This window comes from Asparagus officinalis, chromosome 4 (genome assembly GCF_001876935.1).
Source record: "Asparagus officinalis chromosome 4, Aspof.V1, whole genome shotgun sequence".
Classification (NCBI taxonomy): Eukaryota; Viridiplantae; Streptophyta; class Magnoliopsida; order Asparagales; family Asparagaceae; genus Asparagus; species Asparagus officinalis.
In genome coordinates this window covers 102445547-102467953 of record NC_033797.1, presented here as the reverse complement: position 1 = coordinate 102467953, position 22407 = coordinate 102445547, and the positions used below count along the sequence as shown (strand labels likewise).

The 22407-nt window shown below is 40.0% G+C and overlaps 1 pseudogene; it reads right to left on the bottom strand.

The window, feature by feature from the left end:
* On the bottom strand, positions 6585-21200 carry LOC109839103 (annotated as a pseudogene).

The following is a 22407-nucleotide window of genomic DNA, read 5'->3' as shown; positions in this document are numbered from 1 at the left end:
GCCAGTTCAACCACTCAAAGTCAAAGAATAGGAGTGCCTATAAGAGTGTTGGTAGAAATCAATGTCGGTATTATAAAGAAGAAGGACATTGGAAGATTAACTGCCCAAAGTGGAAAGAAAAAGCTGGGAAGAATAAGGGGAAAGGTGCACAAGCTTCAGAAGTGAATGTTGCAAAAGCTATTGGTGAGCATTCAGATTCAGATTCTTCAGGCTACGAATGTTGCAAAAGCTATTGGTGAGCATTCAGATTCAGATTCTTCAGGCTATTCATGCCCTGCATTACCGTCGGTTTGCTATGCGGATTCCACGGAGTGGATGATGGATTCAGGAGCTACATATCATATCTGCCCTAAGAGGGAGTGGTTCTCTAGCTTTGAGGAGCTGAAAAGACGGGATGTCGTGCTTATGGGTAATGACCACGTATGCCCTATTGGTGATATTGGTTCAGTCCGGATTAGGATGCATGACGGTGTAGTAAGGGAGTTGAATGAAGTGAGGTTCGTACCGCAATTGATGAAGAACATCATTTCTCTTGGGACTTTGGAGGTAGCAGGATATCGAGTGATCTTAGAGGATGTTACAGTGAAGGTCACAAAGGGCTCTATGATGGTGATGCGAGGTGTCAGGGAAAACAACCTATACTACTTGAAGAGCAAGACAGTTACAGGGGGTCTGGCAGCTTCTATCACTACAGAGGAGGACACTACCACTCTATGGAACATGAGACTTGGACAAACAGAAGATAAGTCCCTACAGTCATTGGCTAAACAGGGGCTATTGAAAGGTGCTAAGACCTGTAAGATGGAGCTGTGTGAGCATTGTGTACTTAGGAAGAAGACTAGAGTGAAGTTTGGCACCGCTATTCACAACACCCGAGGTATATTGGATTACATTCACACAGATGTTTGGGGTCCTTCCAAGAACACATCTCTTGGTAGGGCCAACTATTTTGTCACTTTAATTGATGACTATTCCAGGAGGAATTGGGTATACCCTATGAAGTATAAACATCAGGTCCTGAATATTTTTATAGAGTGGAAGAAGAAAATAGAGCTGCAGACAGGTAGAAAGGTGAAGACTCTATGTTCAGATAACGGTGGAGAGTACAAGAGTAATTCGTTTCTGCAGTTTTGCCGGGATCACGGCATTAGAAGATACTTCACAGTTCGAGAGACACCACAACAGAACGGGGTGGCTGAGAGATTGAACCGTACCTTGCTGGAGAAGGTGCGATGTATGATGACGCAGAGTGGATTGCCTAGATCCTTTTGGGCCGAGACATTGGTTTATGCAAGTCATCTCGTGAATAGGTTGCCTTGCACTGTGATAGTCAGGAAGACTTCTTTGGAGCGTTGGTTTGATTCGGTGGCTAGTGACTATGAGTCGCTTCAAATATTTGGGTGTCCAGCTTATTACCATGTCAGTGATGGTAAATTAAATCTGAGAGCGATGAAAACAGTCTTTGTGAGATTTAGAGATGGAGTCAAATGCTTCAAGTTATGGGATCCACAGGACAAGAAGATAGTTATTAGCAGAGATGTTACATTTGATGAGGCGTACATGATGAGGCCTCAAGCCCCTCATCAGGTGGAGGGAGACCAGACAGGAGAGATATCGCAGCAGGTGGAGGATGATGTGACTCCACCCACTCTAGTGAGTATTGTATCCATCAAGGCTCCTACATAGGTGACACTGGGAGGAGATGTGATGACAGCCGGGCAGATAGAGGGTACAATGGATTATGGGACTCAGGATCAGGGTCATGTTCAGGGGTCCATTACAGCAGATAGACCGAGGAGAGTAATTCGTCGGCTAGCTAGGTATAATGATGTCATGGTCGTATATGCATTATCAATGGAGGTCGTTGATGATATGATTCTATCCACATTCAGGGAGGTAGAGTCTAGCCCTGATTCGATCAGGTGGAGGGAAGCTATGGAGGAGGAGATGCGGTCTCTTCAGAAGAACGACACTTGGACACTTGCACATATACCTAAGGGTAAGAGAGCTATAGGTTGCAAGTGGGTATATACGAAGAAGGATGGATCTTCTATTGGGGACATTCGATTCAAAGCCAGATTGGTTGCCAAGGAATATGCACAGCTTAAGGGCATTGACTACAAGGAGGTATTTTCATCCATTGTGAAGCATTCATTGATACAAATTTTATTGGCATTAGTGGCACAGTTGGATTTGGATTTGGTCCAGATGGATGTAAAGACAGTCTTTCTACATGGTAATTTAGATGAGGAGATCTACATGACACAACCCTTGGGATTCAAAGCTATAGGAAAGGAAGATTTGGTTTGTAAGCTGAAGAAGTCTCTTTATGGTATAAGAGATTCGATGGCTTTATGATTGGCCAAGGGTACACAAGGAGCCCATATGACCCATGTGTTTATATGCACAAGCTACAGGATGGTGAGCACATATATTTGCTTTTATATGTTGACGATATGCTTATTGCTTCCAAGAATTCTTCGGCTATTCGAAAGTTAAAAGAGGAGCTATCATCCGAGTTCGAGATGAAGGATCTTGGAGAGGCAAAGAAGATATTGGGTATGAAGATCGAGAGAGACAGGATGAAAGAGAGTTTGAAACCTACACAGAAAAGCTACTTGCAGAAGATGTTGAAGAAATTCAGCTTTGATGGCAATGCAAAAGCAGCCAGCACACCATTGGCTCCCCACTTCAAGCTTTCAGCATTGATGTCACCTGTTTCAGTTGAGGATAGAGATTATATATCAATGGTCCCATATGCCAGTGCAGTAGGTAGCTTGATGTATGCGATGGTGTGTACGAGGCCAGATTTGTCACAGGCCGTGAGCATGGTATCGAGATACATGCATGACCCCGGTAAGGGTTATTGGGAGGCCGTGAAGTGGATTCTACGGTATGTTCGAGGTATCGTGGATGTTGGTTTGGTATTCCAGAAGGATGAGAAGAATGGGCAGGATTGTATTGGATATGTGGATTCAGATTATGCTGGAAAACTTGACAAGCGTCGGTCTACTTCAGGTTATGCTTTTATATTGGCAGGTGCACTTGTATGTTGGCGATGTACACTTCAGTTCACAGTGACTCTCTCTACTATAGAGGCAGAGTATATGGCAGTAACTAAAACTGTGAAGGAGGCTTTGTGGTTGCGTGGATTATTAGAGGACTAGGGGATTACACAGGAGACCATTCGGGTATATTGTGATAGCGTGTCAGCTATCTTTTTGGTGAAGAACCAGGTTTATCATATGTGCACGAAGCACATCGATGTCAGATTCTACTTTGTTCGTGACGTTTTAGATGATGGAGACGTCATATTAGAGAAGGTCCACACGAACGACAACCCTGCAGATATGTTGACCAAAGTTGTTTTAGGAGTGAAATTTGGTCATTGTTTGAAGCTTTTAAACATTATTCAGTGTTGAGGCCTTTGTAGGCCATTTGGGTGAACTACGTTCGACTTGATTCCTTGGACAAGAGGATACGTAGGCAGTCTTTCAGATGTAACCGGTTTGATCTGTTGATTCAGATGGGGGAGATCACATTTCAGCTCTAGTTTGTTCCCAGACTTGTTGAGTGACTATTGGATGATTTAGTGTTGGCTCAGTTTTGGAAGAAACATTCGCCGAGGTGGAGAATTGAAGAAATGATGAGAAAGTGCAGGAAAGCTGTTGAAGAAACAGCCAGGCAGACTAGCGGTCGACTGTCACGATCGACTGCGAACGTGCACGAAGGCCAGTAGGATTCGGAGCTGAAGGCGGTCGACCACGGCGGTCGACCGTAAGGACCCTGTAGCGATTTTACTCTTGGGAAATTAGTACGGTCGACCGCGAAACCTGCGCGGTCGACCGTTGTGGTCGACCGCAGATGCAGTTTGGGCTGGGCTTTGATTTTTGACCCGGTTCGTTTCTGAGTTGATATATAACCCTAATTGTAATTAGTTAGGGTTAAGTAAGGACGATTTTGAGCAGTCTTTAAGAGAGGATTGTTGCATTCAATTGTGGAAGATTTGTGAGAGATCTAGAGCTTTGTTTTAGGGTTTGATCGGTGAGATTTGTAACTCTATTTGTATTCTCTTGATTTCTAATAGTAAGAACTCCCCCCTCCTTGCCCCATGGACGTAGGAAACTTGCCGAACCACGTAAATCGTTTGTTCTTGCTGTGGTTGTGATTTGCTTATTGATTATGGTTTATCTCTTGGATTGTTCATGTCGCTCCTCTAATACTTCCGCCGCGCACAACAGTAACATGGTTTCATCCTTCATATATAGCAAGATCAAAGACAACTGCCTAATTTTATCTAAGTCTGTGATGGAAACTATAGCAAAACATTCCTAGCATCACATGAAAAGCTCACAAAAACATTATTTTGACATACAGAAAGTAAATACACATGTTTTCCAAAGAACAAGCATTTAGAGGTTTTCAGAAAATCTCAAAAATTTCACAAGATAGCAAACAATATGCAAATACCCTTTACTATGGGTAATCTTTCGCTTTAAGGAAGCTAACGAAGAAAATGAAAGTGGAATTGGAAGTAAAAATTTCAAAATATGTGCATAATCAGAATTCATTAAATTACATGTTAAGCACATGCGCTGGGTATCTAGGCATGTGCTCTCGATGATACGCCATGTTAGGTAAGTGGTGCATCCCTTTCTTAAAGTAAGTATCTACTGATCGATTGTGTGCGCTCATCAAAATGAGTGTGTGCGGTCGAGCCACCATATTATATTTTTTTCATAATCTTTCGAAATCTACTATCATATACTCTAATTAATCCACATTCCATGAATTATAAATTATTAGATTTATAGCAAGAATCATTTGCAATTAGTTTGAACTTAATTTGTTAAGAATCCATAGAGAAATCTCAACATTTTGGTATTATCAATATACATTTTTATGTGAAAATTGGCTAGATCTTAGTAAATCCCTGAATAAAAGCTTGAAATTGATTAACAAACATAATCACAATAGATGCACTAAGATATGGATCTAATAAGAAAAGGTAGTAATTGCCTTGAGAGATATTGGTTACGAAACCTGAGTTTTCTCTATCGTTTGAGCAAAACTCGAGTCTTTTACTAGCCCAAATGCTTCTGTATGAGAACTTAGATATGGGATTCAAACAAAGAGATTGAGCACAAAAAGGAAAATTTATCGTAGCTTAGATCTATAGCTAAGATGGATGATGAACTCTCTCTCTTCCTATTATGTTGATCTCTTTCATCAAAAGGTTCTCTCTGAATACACATTCTCTCTCTCAAACTCACTCTCACTCTGTGGAGATAGCCCTAAAATTGAGCTAGGAATTTTAGAAGAGAAGGATATCTTTCTATTTATAGTCTAACACTCTCATCCTAACTTTTTAATATTTACGACAATACTACTAATGGCTGAACTTGTACTAGTACTCTATGTTAGCCTCTTTAAATTTTTTGGGTTGACCCTCTTGTCAACCTAACTCAAACCATAAAGATAGTTGAAAAACACTAGAGGCACACCCTTGGGCACACTCTCAACCACACCCCCTCACCTGCTACAGTACAGAGGGCCCCACAGTTTTTTTAAAAAATCCCATGTGGGGCCCCCTGTACTATAGCAGGTGAGGGGGTGTGGTTGAGAGTGTGCCCAATGGTGTGCCTCTAGTGCCTCCCAAGATAGTTTGGTCTAGCTTAGATGTGAGGTAGTTGGTCTTGAGATTTTTGGTCAACTCGGTCAAAGTTATCGGTATCCGTATTAATACAAGATACGATTTTGGTTGGTGTTACACACTCTCCTTAGTTGCAGCCAACTTTGAAAGCAATACTGTTACTTACCATAGATTCTATTGTTTGAAAAAGGAAAATGAAAGACAGTTTTTTTATTCCTACAAACCATCTTTAAGATAGGATCACTTAAAGAAACCATCTTTGATTGTCAATTTTATATAAACCGACTTTAAATGAGACTTTAAATGGTTCTTTGTTACACTCAACCATATAGACTCACTTTTTTAAGTCAAGTTTTTTAGTTTTGCTATAATAATTAGGTGTTAGATGCCAAATAAGTTAGAGAGACCATCCTTAATTGAGGTTAGGCTGGACCAATTATCGAAAAACTTAATTGAAAATTGAGCCCCGATGGTTTATTGCAGCAAAAAATCACTTTAAAGGTAGTTTAGTATAAATCGACACTCAGATAATTTCTATAAAATGAAAATATTTTAAAGATGGTTTCTAAGGGGGAAAACCCCAAAGAAAAATAAAAGCTAGAGATACAAGTAAAATTTAAGGATTTTCTTTTTTTTTTAATTAGAACCACCTTTCAAATAGGTCGAATCGATAAAAATCACATTTGAAGTTTTTTTATACGTAAACCTACAAAATTTCGACCTCAGAAAGCAAAGATGACTCCGAGAAAAAAAGAAACAAACAAACCCTAAGAATTTTCTATATTACTCATAAAATGTCAATTCAATTTCAAACATCAACTTTAAGAAATTTCAACCTCAGAAACCAAAGACGATTTGTAAGAAAAAAGAACACATCCTAAATAATTTATGTATCATTGATCAACCGATTATATCTTGGTTCAATAGAAGAGTGAAAAATCAAAAATGTTGTGCGCTACCATGCACTATTTATCACATAAGATTACATAGGTAGAACCACACATTTCATACATAGTACCATCAGCCATCAAATGTAAAGACAACTAACTAAAAAAGAATAAGAGGAAGAGTTCCTAAAAGTTGTTACTGAAACAGACTTATCCATTACTATTTAAAGCATTTCGCATCCAGCAAGGCCTCCCCTTCAAAAGGCTCCTGATCCTCTATCATCGCATTTACACGCTCCTTTTGCTCCTCATCCGATATATCTTCTTCCACTCATAAAGCTCCATGTCATAGCACTCGTCGATAACAAACAGTGGGATCTCTTGGCCTCTGAAAAGCCATAGCCCCTTCACCTTGTACGGTGGCTCAGAACCAATCACAAGCATTTTCCCAAATGCATACGTACAAGCTAGGTCTATTCGTTGCAAGAACCCGCTCACCTTGTTTAGGGTTACGAAGGAGACATTGTTCTCTTCGTTGTATTTGTACTCGCAGAACCACAGGGAATAGCCTTCAGGATCATACATATCCCAGAAACCTGAATAGCAGAAAGTAACTTTGATTAATAAGGTGAAACTTTCGCGTTGACCGGGTTCACTGAACATGTGGTAGTCGAAGGAATTTGTCATCAATTAGACATCAGGATAATGCTAGAGGCATCTGATAATGTGCATTATCAAGAAATAAAAGCACAGAAAAAAGAGATACCGCATGTTTATAGGTGTCATTAATGTCGTAAAGCCAAACATCCTGGTAACTTAGAAATATAGGAACATTGATTTGATAACAACTAATATCATGAATCTCACCACTACCATCTCCAGAAGGAATTTCATATTAAAATGATTGTAGCAGTGAGGCGCACTTTCGGGTGAGGAAGAATCAGGAAGCATTGAACAAATTCTATTAAATCATCAGCTTTAGATAAAATCAACACTTTTAGGAGTTGGTGCAAGACCCCTCGAGCCTTTCGCTGCATTGCATAGCTACTGTAGTATGGTACACGAATGTGTTTACAAAACTGATACCACTATCTTGTGGTTGGAACAATTTATGAGTTTGTCAGTGTGACTATATATGTGAATGTTGCATGACATAATACTGAATCAGTGATAATGACAGTACATACAACTTCATATGCTTACAATAAACCATAAAACTAAATCCTCAAATCACATAAACCATGAAAAACTAAACCCCACAGACCACATAAGAAACGATAACATCAAACTATATAAAGAAAATCCAATCAAGAACACAAAATATGTTTTTAACTGTGGATATAACTGAGACATGCATACCAAGTATCGTGCACGCGTTGCTACTACACAAGTATTGTAAACAGATACAAGAGCCTCCAGCATAGGAACGACAAAGGCTTTAAGGAGAGGTACGTCACTCTCAAGAGGGGAAAAAAAGCAATAGGACAATGATTTTATTACCATCTGGAGAACCATTTTCTTGTGAATATGGAAATAACAAGGGAAAGGACTATTCCTGTGTCTACAGAAAAGCAGAAGAATTATTGATGCAGATAAAGTTCTTGAACATAAAATGTAATTAGATGAGAGGTTGAGTACAAATGTACAATAGATGTAATAAAAAATAAACATGCATTTTCAAGAATAAAACAGAATAAGGGAAACAGACGGTGAGCAGCATGAACTACTTTCACAACAATAAAGAACAAGCATGGGGATATTCAAAACCAGGGGTTGTGCAGAATATCTCCTTAGAGTAATTTATCATTTTCCAAAGACAGCTGCAGTTTTAGCTATAGTTGTTTGTGTTAAGCATTCTAACAGCCCAATTGTTTAAGTTTATGGATGAAATGTGTTGTGCGCAGCGGAACTTGAAAACCAATCAAATCGCACACACAAGAACAAGATAGATCACAACCAATACAACCAAAAGCACCAATCATAGCAAGACACACAAATTTATGTGGTTCGGCAAGCTTCCTACGTCCACGGGGCAAGGAGATGAGAGTTTATACTATTAGAAATCAAGAGAATACAAATAGGGTTACAAATCTTACCAAAAACCCACTTAATAAGCTCTCTAGATCTCTCTCAAAACCTCTCACAATGGATGCAACAAATAACCTCTTTGGCAGCTCAAAACCCTCCTCACATAACCCTAAAATTCGTGGTTAGGGTTTTATACAAGCTCACAATAAAACGGGTCTGGAAAACTAAACCTAGCCCAAACCCGCATCGCGGTCGACCGCAGAGCACATATCGCGGTCGACCGCAAATACTCCAGAGAGTTTCCCAATTTCTGGTTCGGGCGCGGTCGACCGCAGAACCATGTACGGTTGACCGTCAAAAATCCAAAGCCATAATACAGTGCTGTACACGTTGCGGTCGACCGCAGCGTCATGTGCGGTCGACCGTGAAACTGCCTTCTTGTTCCCTCATGGATTTTGACGCAATTTCTACAATTCTACACCTCGACGAATGTTTTACCAAAACTAAGCCGACACCAAAATATCCAAACATTCCATTTGTTGCGTCCAGTACGCCATGGAACCAAACCATGATAACGGACTCAATCCACAACAAGTCAGGAACCCAAAAGAGAGCGCAAACAATCTCCCCCCATCAAAAGCAACTAATCCAACCCGGCTGCATCTAAAAGATTTCCTACATATCCTCTTGCCTAAGGAATCAAGCCTCACGTAGTTCACCCAAATGACCGCCAACGACCTTAACATCGAAGAATGTTCAATAGATTCAAACAATGACCAAACTTGACACCCGGAATAACTTTGGTCAACATATCAGCAGTGTTATCCTTAGTGTGAACATTCTCCAACATGACCTCTCCATCATCTAATACGTCACGTACAAAGTAAAATCTGACATCAATGTGCTTCATGCGTGCATGATAAACTTGGTTCTTCGCCAAATAGATAGCTGACATGCTATCACAAAATACCTGAATGGTCTCCTACGCAATCCCCAAGTCCTCCAACAGTCCGTGCATCTCCAACACACCGGTGCACTAGCCAATGTAAATACATAACCTGTAGTGGACCGGCGCTTGTCAAGATCTCCAGCATAGTCAGAATCCACATAACCAATATAATCCTGCCCTGTCTTCTCATTCTTCTGAAACACTAAACCAACATCTATGGTATCTTTAACATACCGTAAACTCCACTTCACAGCCTCTTAATGACTATTCTTGGGGTCGTACATGTACCTAGATACCATGCTCACGGCATGTGACAAATCTAGCCTAGTATACACCATCGCATACATCAAGCTACCCACTGCACTGGCATATAGAACTTTGGACATATATTCCCGATCCTCAACTGAAACTAGTGATATCAAGGCTGAAAGCTTGAAGTGGGGAGTTAATGGAGTACTCACCACCTTAGCATTGCCCTCAAAACTGAATTTTTCCAGTATCTTCTGCAAGTAACTTCTCTGTGTAAGCGTCAATCTCCCTTTCACCCTATCTCGCTCAATCTCCATACCCAATATCTTCGTAGCCTCTCCAAGATCCTTCAACTCAAACTCAGATGACAGCTCCTTTTTTAATTTTTCTATAGCTGAAGTATTCCTGGAAGCAATGAGCATATCGTCAACATATAATAACAAATAAATATGCTCATCATCCTGTAGCTTGTGCATATAAACACACGGGTCATAAGGGTTCCTCGTGTATTCTTGGCCAATCATAAAACTATCAAATCTCTTGTACCACTATCGTGATGATTGCTTCAATCCATATAGAGATTTCTTTAATTTACACACCAAATCTTTCTTTCCTACAGCTTTGAACCCTATGGGTTGTGTCATGTAGATCTCATCATCTAAATCTCTGTGTAGAAAGGTCGTCTTCACGTCCATTTGGACCAAATCCAAATCCACCTGTGTCACTAATGCCAATAAAATTCGAATCGACGAGTGTTTCACAATGGGTAAAAATACCTCGTTGTAATCAACGCTCTCAAGCTGTGCATACCCCTTGGTAACCAATCTGGCTTTGAACCGAATGTCCTCAAAATAAGATCCCTCCTTCGTATATACCCACTTACAACCAATATCTTTCTTACCCTTAGGTAGCTTTACAAGTTCCCAAATATCGTTCTTCTGAAGAGACTACATCTCCTCCTCCATAGCATTCCTCCACCTAATCAAATCAGAGCTAGACTCCACCTCCCTGAATGTGGAAGGGACCAAATCGTCAACAACCTCTATTGATAAAGCATACGCAACCATGACATCATCATATCTAGCTGGCCGATGAATCACCCTCTTAGGTTTGTTTGCTGTAATAGACTCCTAAACATGACCCTGCTCCTGAGTCTCACCATCCACTGTATCCTCTAAATGCCTGACTGTCATCTCATCTCCTCCCAGTGTCACTGTTGTAGGAGCCTCAATGGATACAATACTATTTGGAGTGGGTTGAGTCACATCATCCTCCACCTGCTACGATATCTCTCCTGTCTGATCTTCCTCCACCTGCTGAGGAACTCGAGGCTTCATCATGTACGCCTCATCGAATGTGACATCTCTGCTAATGACCATTTTTTTATCCAGTGGATCACATAACTTGAAGCCTTTAAGTCCATCTCTAAATCCCACAAAGATTGCTTTCCTCACCCTCGAATTCAATTTACCATCACTAACATGGTAATAAGCAGGACACCCAAATATATGAAGCGACTCATAGTCACTAGCTACCGAACCAGACTAACGCTCCAAACGAGTCTTCCCCTGTATCATAGTGCACGACAACCTGTTCACGAGATGGCTTGCATAAACTAACGTCTCAGCCTAAAAGGATCTAGGCAATCCACTCTGTGTCATCATACATCGCACATTCTCCAGTAAGGTACGGTTCAATCTTTCAGCCACCCTGTTCTGTTACGGTGTCTCTCGATCTGTGAAATATCTTCGAATATCGTGATCTCAGCAAAACTATAGAAATGGATCACTCTTATACTCTCCACCATTATCTGAACAAAAAGTCTTTACCTTCCTACCTGTCTTCGGCTGTACTTTCTTCATTCACTCCACAAAAATATCTAGGACCTCATATTTATACTTCATTGTATATACCTAATTTCTCCTAAAATAATCATCAATAAAAGTGACAAAATAATTGGTCCCACCAAGTGATGTGTGTTTGGAAGGGCCCCAAACATCTGTATGAATGTAATCCAATATACCTTGGGTGTTGTGAATAACAGTGCCGAGCTTCACTCTAGTCTTCTTCCCAAGTACGTAATGCTCACATAGCTCTATTTTGCAGGTCTTCGTACTTTTTAATAGCACATATTTTGCCAATGACTGTATGGACTTATCACCTGTGTGTCCAAGTCTTATGTGCCATAAGGTAGTAGTATCTTCCTCTGTAGTGATAGAAGCTGTCAGACCCCCTGTAACTGTCTTGCCCTTCAGATAGTATAGGTTATTTTTCCTGACACCTCGCATCACTACCATAGAACCCTTAGTGACCTTCATAGTAGCATCTTCTAAGATCACTCAATAACCTGCTGCCTCCAAAGTCCCAAGAGAAATAATATTCTTCGTCAACTACGATACAAACCTCACTTCCTTCAATTTCCTAGTCACCCCATCATGCATCCTGATCCGGACAGTACCAATTCCACCAATAGGACATACATGATCATTCCCCATGAGCACAACGTCCCCTCTTTTCAGCTCCTCAAAGCTGGAGAACCAATCCCTCCAAGGACAAATATAAAATGTAGCACCCGAATCTATCATCCACTCCGTAGAGTCGGCATAGCAAACTAATGGCGGCGTGGGACATAAATAACCTGAAGAATCCGGATCTGAATGGTCACTAACAGGTTTAGCAACATTCACCTCTGAAGCTTGTACAGCTTTCCCCCTTTGATTCCTGACTCTATCCTTCAACTTTGGGCACTCATTCTTCCAATGTCCTTCTTCTTTACAAAAGACACATTGATTTCTACCAATATTCTTATGGCCACCCCTATTCTTAGATTTTAAGAGGTTGAACTTTTGGCGGTTTGGAATACGGCCTCGAACTGCTAATGCATCTCCCGATGCTTTCTCGGAGGGTTCGCCATCACTCTTCTTCAACTCATAATTTACCAACGCTGAGGTTACCTCCTTGTAACTAACATTAGTTCTTCCATTTATTATAGTGAGAACAAACGTACCAATATCATCCTCCGACAACGAACACAATAGTAGCATCGCTATGTCTTCATCCTCAACCATAATATCCACATTGGCCATATCCAAAATTAGCTTCGTGAAGTTGTTGACATGCTCCCTAATGGAAACTCCCCTCTTCATCTTGAATTGGTAAAACCTCTTCTTCAAGTGAAGCCGATTCTCAATGTTCTTCGTAAGATACTTCTCATTGAGTGTTTCCCACATTCTCTTTGTCGACGTCTCGTTCATCACATCATAAATAAGATCTGGCATCAAGCATGACTGAATAGCTCCACAAGTCTTACTATTCATTTTCTTCCAAACCTTCTCCTACATATCCTCAGGTTTCTCTTGTAATTTAAGAGTCTCCTCCAAATTTTGGGCATCCAACACATCCATCACCTAACACCTTCACAAACCGAAATTGATCTTGTCGTCGAACTTCAGAACATCAATCTTTGTATTATTTATGCTCAGACTCTATATCACCTTCATCAAAGACGATCCCAATGTGCTTGTTTCACCCATATTGTAGATATACCTTTCCAAACAAGAATCCAACAACGAATCCTTCGAACAAACCCTAAATCAAAACCTAGAGCTCTGATACCACTTGTTGTGTGCAGTGGAACTCGAAAACCAATCAAATCGCACACACAAGAACAAGATAGATCACAACCAATACAGCAAAAAGCACCAATCATAGCAAGACACACGAATTTACGTAGTTTGACAAGTTGCCTACGTCCACGGGGCAAGGAGAGGAGAGTTTATACTATTAGAAATCAAGAGAATACAAATAGGATTACAAATCTTACCAAAAACCCACTTAATAAGCTCTATAGATCTCTCTGAAAGCTTCACACAATGGATGCAACAAATAACCCCTTTGGCAGCTCAAAACCCTCCTCACATAACCCTAAAAATTCGTGGTTAGGGTTATATACACGCTCTTAACGAAACGGCTCTGGAAAACTAAACCTGGCCCAAACCCGCATCGCGGTCGACCGCAGAGCACATATCGCGGCCGACTGCAAAAACTCCAGAGAGTTTCCCAACTTCTGGGTTTGGGCGCGATTGACCGCAGAACCATGTGCGGTCTAACGCCAAAAATCCAGAGCCATACTACAGTGCTGCGTACGTTATCGTCGACTGCAGCACCATGTGCGGTCGACCGTGAAACTGCCTGCTTGTCCCCTCATGGATTTTGACAAAACGGATCTGGAAAACTAAACCTGGACAGAACCCGCATCGCGGTCGACCACAGAGCACATATCGCGGTCGACCGTAAAAACTCTAGAGAGTTTTCAAACTTCTGGGTTCGAGCGCAGTCGATCGCAGAACCATGTGCGGTCGACCGCCAAAAATCCAGAGCCATACTACAGTGATGTGCACGTTGCGGTCGACTGCAGCGCCATGTGCGGTCGACTGTGAAACTGTCTGCTTGTTCCCTCATGGATTTTGACGTCATTTCTACAAAATGGACTCCTAACAGTGAACCAAAATCCATGTTTCAAGAGTCTCTTAAACTCATACGTACCCAATTGCTTAAATTTATGGGTGAAGTAGAATGCTCAAGATAGAGCATACTAGTATGTTGCAGATTGTGTGACATACGTGAAAGGCACCCCAACAACATCCCAGATTCACTATAGCCATTAGCTTGAATTTCTCATTTTGGAAAAAGGAATAGAGATTTGTTTCAGTTTCTTTGCCACAACCATAGTTGCATGGAACCATTCCGATTCATGGACAGGAACAGGAGCGTGGCATGTCTCTCATTTGGATTCATGAACGAGGGTGTGGGTTTATACAATAAGATTAGGGAATGTGGTATATGCTTTATGTTTTGTTTTATTAAACATAGGAATCTGATGTTCTACAACAGTCAAATTCAAGAAATATGCTAGTAGATATCAGTAATGGTAAAATAACGTTGGGAATTGTAGTGCAATTAAGATATAAATACTTTATTCGCTTAATTTCTCACTCTTAGTTGTTTATTGTTTTGAAATGTAGTTATTCTTCATTAAAATTTTAACTGGTTTGAATTCTAAATTGAGCAACCGGAGTTGGTGAGCTGGGTCGCGTTACACCACAATCCAGTTCACTGATGTTCCCTAATTCGGAATGATTAAACCTCAGTCGGATTCGCTATAATTATAGGCGTCTAAAAATGCCTATAGGTATCCACACACAGTTTGTGACAAAGAGAAGACGATGAACGTCATTATCCAAGTCGAAGTGGATTATCCGAGTTGAAGAGGATCATCTGACGCCGACAAGCGCATGAAGCGAATCGGTGAATCATTGATGACGTGGCGACGAACCACCAGAACGGCCAACGCCACGTGGCCCGTGTGCTCACCGGCCACCGCCAAGCGGCCCACACGCTCATCGGCCACCGAAACAACGAACCATGTGGACCGCACACTCATCAGCCAGCTCCAAGTGGCCCACGTGCTCACCAGCCACCGCCAAGTGGCCCACACGCTCATCGGCCACCGAAACGGTGAACCAAGTGGCCCGCGGGCTCATCGGCCACCGAAACGACGGACATGAAGAAGGCGAGGTGCTGCCAAATTGGAGAGTGAAGCACGAATTTCAGAGGGTTAGCAAATCTTGGCGAAGTTTCTCAATAAAAAAAGAGAGAGTTCAAGAGATCTGAGACCTATTTCCCCCAATTCCTCTGCATTTAAGCTTGGTCTTAATCCCAAGAAGAGTCGTAATCTCGCTTGGTCGGGATTACCACTTCTGCGAATACTTCCTTCGTGAAGTAGGAGCTTTGATTATCAATCTGTCAATCAGATAGGATCCGTGGCAGTCCACGGATATCAACGTCCCTAACACAGGCGAAGTTCTCACGCAAACAATAGGCGATAAACATCTATTGTGTGTTGTTTGAAGAAATTGTAATCTTTCATTTTCATTGGCAAACAATAGGCGATAAACATCTATTGTGTGTTGTTTGAAGAAATTGTAATCTTTCATTTTCATTGTTTAAGGAGATCTTATAAAAAGATTCTATTGTGTGTTGTTTGAAGAAATTGTAATCTTTCATTTTCATTGTTTAAGGAGATCTTATAAAAAGATTACATTTTTTATTTGAGTTTATTGTAACGACTGAAGTTGTAAAAAATTGTAGGGTATTTGTATTTGTGATTCTTTGTATCTATTTGTTAGGGTTTTCTAGAAGCTTTGATATATCCTTGCGATTGGAATTTGGATCTATATTTGGTTAGTGGTGAATTTACACACTTTGCATTGCGTATTTTTTCTGTAAAATGATAGTAAGTATATATGAATTTTTTCCCAATAGATTATATCCTTTTGTGTGACTTACTCGCATATTTTTTTGTTTGGATCTGATGCAAATGGATATATGGTCTAAGCTATGCTTATTTTCTTTGTTGACAGTCATATCTTTCTCATATAGTAGTAGGTCGAGATGCATATGCAGTTGATTTTACTATTGATTGGCCTTAAGCATTTCTTTATAAAATATTTAGTTATATGAACTTTGTACATTTTTCTCAAGACATATGGATCTCAAATCAATATACCGGTATATGTCAAAGAGAAGTCATCTAAACAGGACTCAATGTGCCTTTATGATGTTTTTATTTTTAGCGCTAAGAGTCCAAGCTTGGGTCCACAGGCTTAATAATAGTGAAGTTTGCTAAGTCAACTAGAGCATTGAAGTGTTGACCGCATTGAGATGTGACCTGCTTATTTTCCACTACATGAATTTGTATTTTAAAAATATTGCATCAAGTATGAGAGTTCAATGATGATTTTCTACTATTTTAACCTTTTGCTTATCAAGTCAAAATACTTTAGTTTTCGCAAAACTAGTACTTAATGTATAAATTTATCCATTTATTAAGCTCTGAACTCATTGTGCTATATTCATTCTCTTCAGAGTCTCGAGATTACACGGAGTTGGTGGTTTCTAAACTCTTAGAAGGGAGCAAGGAATAAAATTTATAAATTGTTGTTTTCTTTTAAGTGAATGTTAAATAAAGTCTTTAATATTTAGTGAATATTTGAAAGTTTTGTAATAATTGAATTTCCCCCTTTAGGTTGAGTTTTATTAAACGATAAAAAATAATTATTTATCTTAAGTTAATTGGATAAGAACAAATTTTCGTTTTAGACCTCTTTAGAATTTTTTTTGTAAAAAACGGCCTATTTCAAAAATATTTGCCAAATTCAACACAGTTTCAGCCAACTAACTGAAATTGGGTCGAATTTAGAGAAAAACTTAAAAAACTTCACGGGACTTGATGTCCTGTGAAGTTTAAGCCCCTATCAGCAACCTAATTAGGAGTGCCAAAACTTCATGGGACTTGAAGTCAAGTCCCGTGAGACTTATAACTTTACAGGACTTGAAGTTCCGTGAAGCTTCAGGCTATATTCCAGAGAATGCAATGCTTCAGCTCATCAACACACCTAATCTCATAGCAGCCCCCACAAGCTTGGCCCTTTTTTATAAAGAGCCTCACTCAAACCCGCCGTTGCCATTCCGTACCCACTGTTACCCAGATCCCCATACCCGCAAGCTCCTCCTTCATTCAATTAAGAAAGAAATTGGTTAGTTTCCATAAAGGTGGGGTTTTATTTGGGGTGGGGACTGATGTACTGACCTACAGCGTCACGTGGGTCGACGACGGCGTAGTAAGTGGCACGTACGGAGCGCTTCTCAGTGAGAGCGGAGGAGGAGTAGGAGGATGAGGATCGTGTAAGGTTATGTGGAGCCTAATTTTCAAACCCAGCCCAATTCGCTTAAGTGATCGAATCGTCAGAACCTCAAATACGCGGATCGAACTAATACATGTAATTTTTTCCCAATGGTATACATGTAATTTTAAGTCACACTAATACCCTAGCTATAAAAGGGTGATTAGAGCGCAACTTGTAAACCATTCAGAACATAGTGGAATTTTACCTACGGCGGCCGTGGACATAGCTTCTCTCATCGAGAAGTGAACCACGTAAATTCTGTGATTTCTATGATTTATTTTTCCTCTCTTCCCTCTCTCATCTCTATTTCCAAATTACAACAGTGGTTAGAAAAAACCCTAACAGATCGGTGGGTCGATACTGGGCTCGATGGGCTTGATGCTAGGAGAGGCAAGAGGGAGAGGAGGAGAGTCTTGGGGTTTTAGGATGTTAGGGATCTCATTACAGAGAGGCGGAGCTCTGGGTGTTTGGGTTCTCGGTAGTTTTGAGTGTGGAGAAAAAGTAAAGAGCAACAACTTGGAAGTGGGCTTTTCTTTTGGGTAATAGGGTGGGTTCTCTCGATTATTAGCCCTTTGACTCTACTCTGTAAGAAAATAGCCAGAAGCTTCGACTTCAAGTCCCGTGAAGCTTTGTCGCTCCTAATCACCTTGCCTATGGGGGCTTAAACTTCACATGACTTCAAGTCCTGTAAAGTTTTTTCGCCAAATTCGACACAGTTTTAACCAGTTGGCTAAAACTGGATCGAATTTGACAAATATTTTCAAAATAGGTCGTTTTTTACAAGTTTTTAAACGGGTCTATTTTGAAAATTTGTTCATGGGATTAATATTGAGTTTTGAATTATGGAGAGTAATTGATGGTTGGATTTAATTCACATGCTGAGATTATTTTGGTGATAATTTGATAAATGTATATTTTTGGAGAAAGATTTTGACAGATTTATTTTGGCTGTGATATTTCTTTGAGGTTCAAAAATTAGGGTCATGACAACTTTCTAAACATATTGATTCACCACTATTAACAGAAAATTATTATAGCTTGCATGGATGACTGTTATATTTTCCTTAATAAATCAAGAGGATCAGGATCAATATAACTAAAGATGATAGGACTCAAATACAGTGACGAATTTCGTACTTACACTATTTAATAGGAACTATGACATATATCACTTAATTTGAGATTAATTGGTAAGTTCCTCTATCTTTTCAAAGCATTGAACCCAAGCAAATTGTCACCTCCTAAACGTAAGACCTAGCCACTACTTTTAGAAAACCCTTATAGAACAAATATAATATTTGGTAGGTTTTTTTATATTAGTCCCTTAAATCTTTAATTTCTTGGAAATAGTTCCTCAAATTATTGAACTTGCTATTAGGTCCCAGAATTCCTATATCGCATTTGATTGGAGGAATTTAATTTAAACAATTTATAAGAATTGTGGGACCTAATAGAAGTTATAATCATTTAAGGGACTGTTTTTGAAACAACCCAAAACAATTGGGGGACCTAATAGTAATTTCAAAGAGCTTTTGAATGAACATTTGAATTGAGTTTCTTAACCTGTTGGTATAAATAAATTGAGTAGCAATATTTTTTAAATCAACAAAATGGAAGATGGTTTAATTGATAATAAGTTTGACTTTATTTGCTCACTAATGATAATCACCAACCAACCAAAGAATAATATAAAAAATGAAATAAAAAACCAATCAAAGAATTCTGGATTAGTTCCTGCTCTAAAACACTCAACTATTGAAATATTCAGAACTTTGATTCAATAATACTTGGAAGTTTTTATACAACATAATTAAATCAGCTAAGGTACAAATAAAAAACCTATAGTCCACTTTGTTGTCATACACTCTTAACCACCCCCATTTACTTGATTTTACATTCCGAGGGAAAAGAAGTTACTGACTCTTTCCTAATAGCTAGACACTCTTTATTTCTTTCTTTTAGTCCCACACTGGTTAGGACACTAGAGCTTCTCACATTGCTCTTGTATATAAAGACCTCAATGCAATAAATAATATATCCCTTTCTCTATCAAAAGCTCTATAACTCAGTAGAGTTTCTTTGTTTTTTCAGGCTTCCTAAGAAGAAAGAAAAGGATTCACTTGCCTAAGTTACCTGAATAGTTACCACGCATTACATGGACAATAGTGATACCTAATCAGCCGAATGAGGGTGCTAATATCAGGGGAAAAAAATTAAGCAATTTAAACCTAACCGTCATTTCGATTCTGAATTTCAAAAATTAATACTGAGGTATGACACCTGGGAATTACCTTTTATTGCAACCTCACGGGAGTTGGTCTTGGTATTTGAATAGAGCCTCTTCCATTCATCCAGTATCATCTTACTGGGAGGGATCGAGTAGGTCAAGGGGATTCTTTGGCTTGGGTTTGGGTGCCTCTTCCTCCTCAGCAGGTTCCGCTACCTTAGGTTTCACAGGCTCTTTCTTGCCCTCTTTCTTGGTTTCCTTTGGCTTAGAAGAATCTCTCGCCTGAACGTACAGGGGCTTCTTCAACGGCTCTAGAGGCAAAACTGACTCTGTCTGCTTTACTTCACCTAATACCTTATACGGAAATTTGGTTGGTTAACCATAGTCCAGAAGTACCTCTTAACATGAGGGAATTTAGCACTTACGGCCTTGGTCATGAGATAACAAACTCCTCAACCTGCATAGAAGTTCAATAAACGAGTACAGGGTGCCACACAAGAGAGTCTTGGCGTAATTTGCAAAACTAGTTTGTCATATTGGTTCAACTTCGGCACATGAGGGGCAAAAACCATCCTAGGTCTAAGCCACTGCGTAATGTTGGCATCGACCTCTAATGTCGCAAAGTCAATCCACTGCTCAATACGAGCCTGTAAAGAAGCCATTAGAACATAACCATGAAGATGAGTTCCGAATGTTTAACTAAATATACAAACAAAAGAAACTTACATACTCTACAAGGGAAGAACCATAGAGAGGGTTGTCAGCCTTCAAGCGTGTAATTATCACAGGGGACAAGTCATCAGCATAATTTCTCTTATACCCAGCATTACTCAAACAACTAAAAAAAAAAAAAAAAAAAAAAAAAAAAAAGGGAAAAGAATCATACCATAGCGGCTATTGCGTTGCTCTCGAAAATAGGACCATCAGGGGTCTCCAGAACAGGCATGCAAACAACTACAGTTGGAGATTCAGATTTGACTGACAAGCAGGATTTCCAGATTTGTCAGGTAAGTTTATATGTACCTTCCCAATGGGATTCATCTTGCTAAACTCAGGTGTTTTATTTGAAACACCCATTTCAAAATTCTTAGCCAGCTCGATTTGAAGTCCATTGTACTCAGCTGTGATTAGTGTCTTCTTGGCATTTTTATTTGTCATTCCTGTATGCAATATCTATAACAGAAAACAAAGTACTCGCATTAGTGAAAAAATCATAATATTTTTGGTATGGAGGAGTGAAGTCAACTAGAAAGAAAATTATTTACTCTTTTACATGGCAAACATGAAAGATGCTCATCAGGACAGTCTTATCAGAAGGTAGTTGCTCCAGGACCACTCCGCAAAGGGTCTCGATATTTCAAAGAATTTCTAACGAAACGTCAAAGCCCAAGCCAAGACGTTTACGCAAAAGAAGATCAGCCATCCAAGGTGATGAATTCTCAGAAGTTACCATCAACATGACTGATAAAGGAAAGTCAAAACGACATTCAAATGATTCTGATCCTAACTTTAGCCCAGACGGAAGATTCAATCCAAGAATATCTTAGCGAATGTCTCGACTCCAATTAAGAGCCATCAGATACAGGGATTATCACAGAATGCACGAAGGACTGTCCTCGGACGATGAACTAACAGACACTTTCTCTGCCATCACTTCAGACAACACGATGTCTAGCATCGGGCAAGCTAGGGAGGCATTCATAATCATGCCTGACCAGTTGGCTCAAATACTTCAAGAAGCTCTGGCTAAGAAACGAGAAGAAATCAGAGCTGAAATGAGGATGGAGATGAAGTTGACCATGCAGCAGATAAGAGAATTGCATGCTCAACAACCACAGCTATAACTTGATCCAAGTCAACGGGTTGAGTCTAGTCATCACAATACCACACCTGTTCAAATTAATGCAGAAGGCAGCGACTCAGATGTGGATGAGACCATCATTGTAGACACTCCCACCCAACAACAATAACGCTAGGGGTGGTCCACTTGAGCCTCCTCAACAACGCCCAAAGAAAAAAGAGGGTGAGGACAAGAAGATAATGAAAGGTCTGGAGAATGAGGTCAATGACTTAATGTTTGCTCAAGAGGTGAAGAGGACCAGCTTACTGTGTCAATACCCGAGGGAATGTGAGTCGATTCTGTAGCCACCAAAGTTCAATTTGATCAACTTCACGCCATTTGACGGGAGAGGCTCGCCAACCCAGCATCTGATCTACTTCAAGTCTTATTTGGGTATGATCTATAGGTATGAATCATTGATGATTCAGCCATTCATGGGCACCCTTCACGGGGCTATCTTTGATTGGTATCAATTGCTGGGATGACATGAAGAGTCTGTTCCTTAGCAACTTCTTTGACGGTGACACGGAAGTGTCAATCAGAACTCTTCTAGATAAGAAGCAGAAAGACTGAGAGTTAGTCGAAAAGTTTGTCAAACGCTTCCGGAACAAGGCCATGAACTACCAAGATCCAGTTACAGAAGAATTCATCTTGTAGACATGCCACAACAATCTCTCCCTTGATGTCTTGAAAACCATGGGGTTATGCCATCCAAAACCTGGAAAGAGTTGAAGATGCACACAAAACAGGCCAAGAACTTCCTCAAAAGGAAAAAGACGGAGAGATGCCAACCAACGGCTAATTCTCCAAAGTGTAATTTTACTCT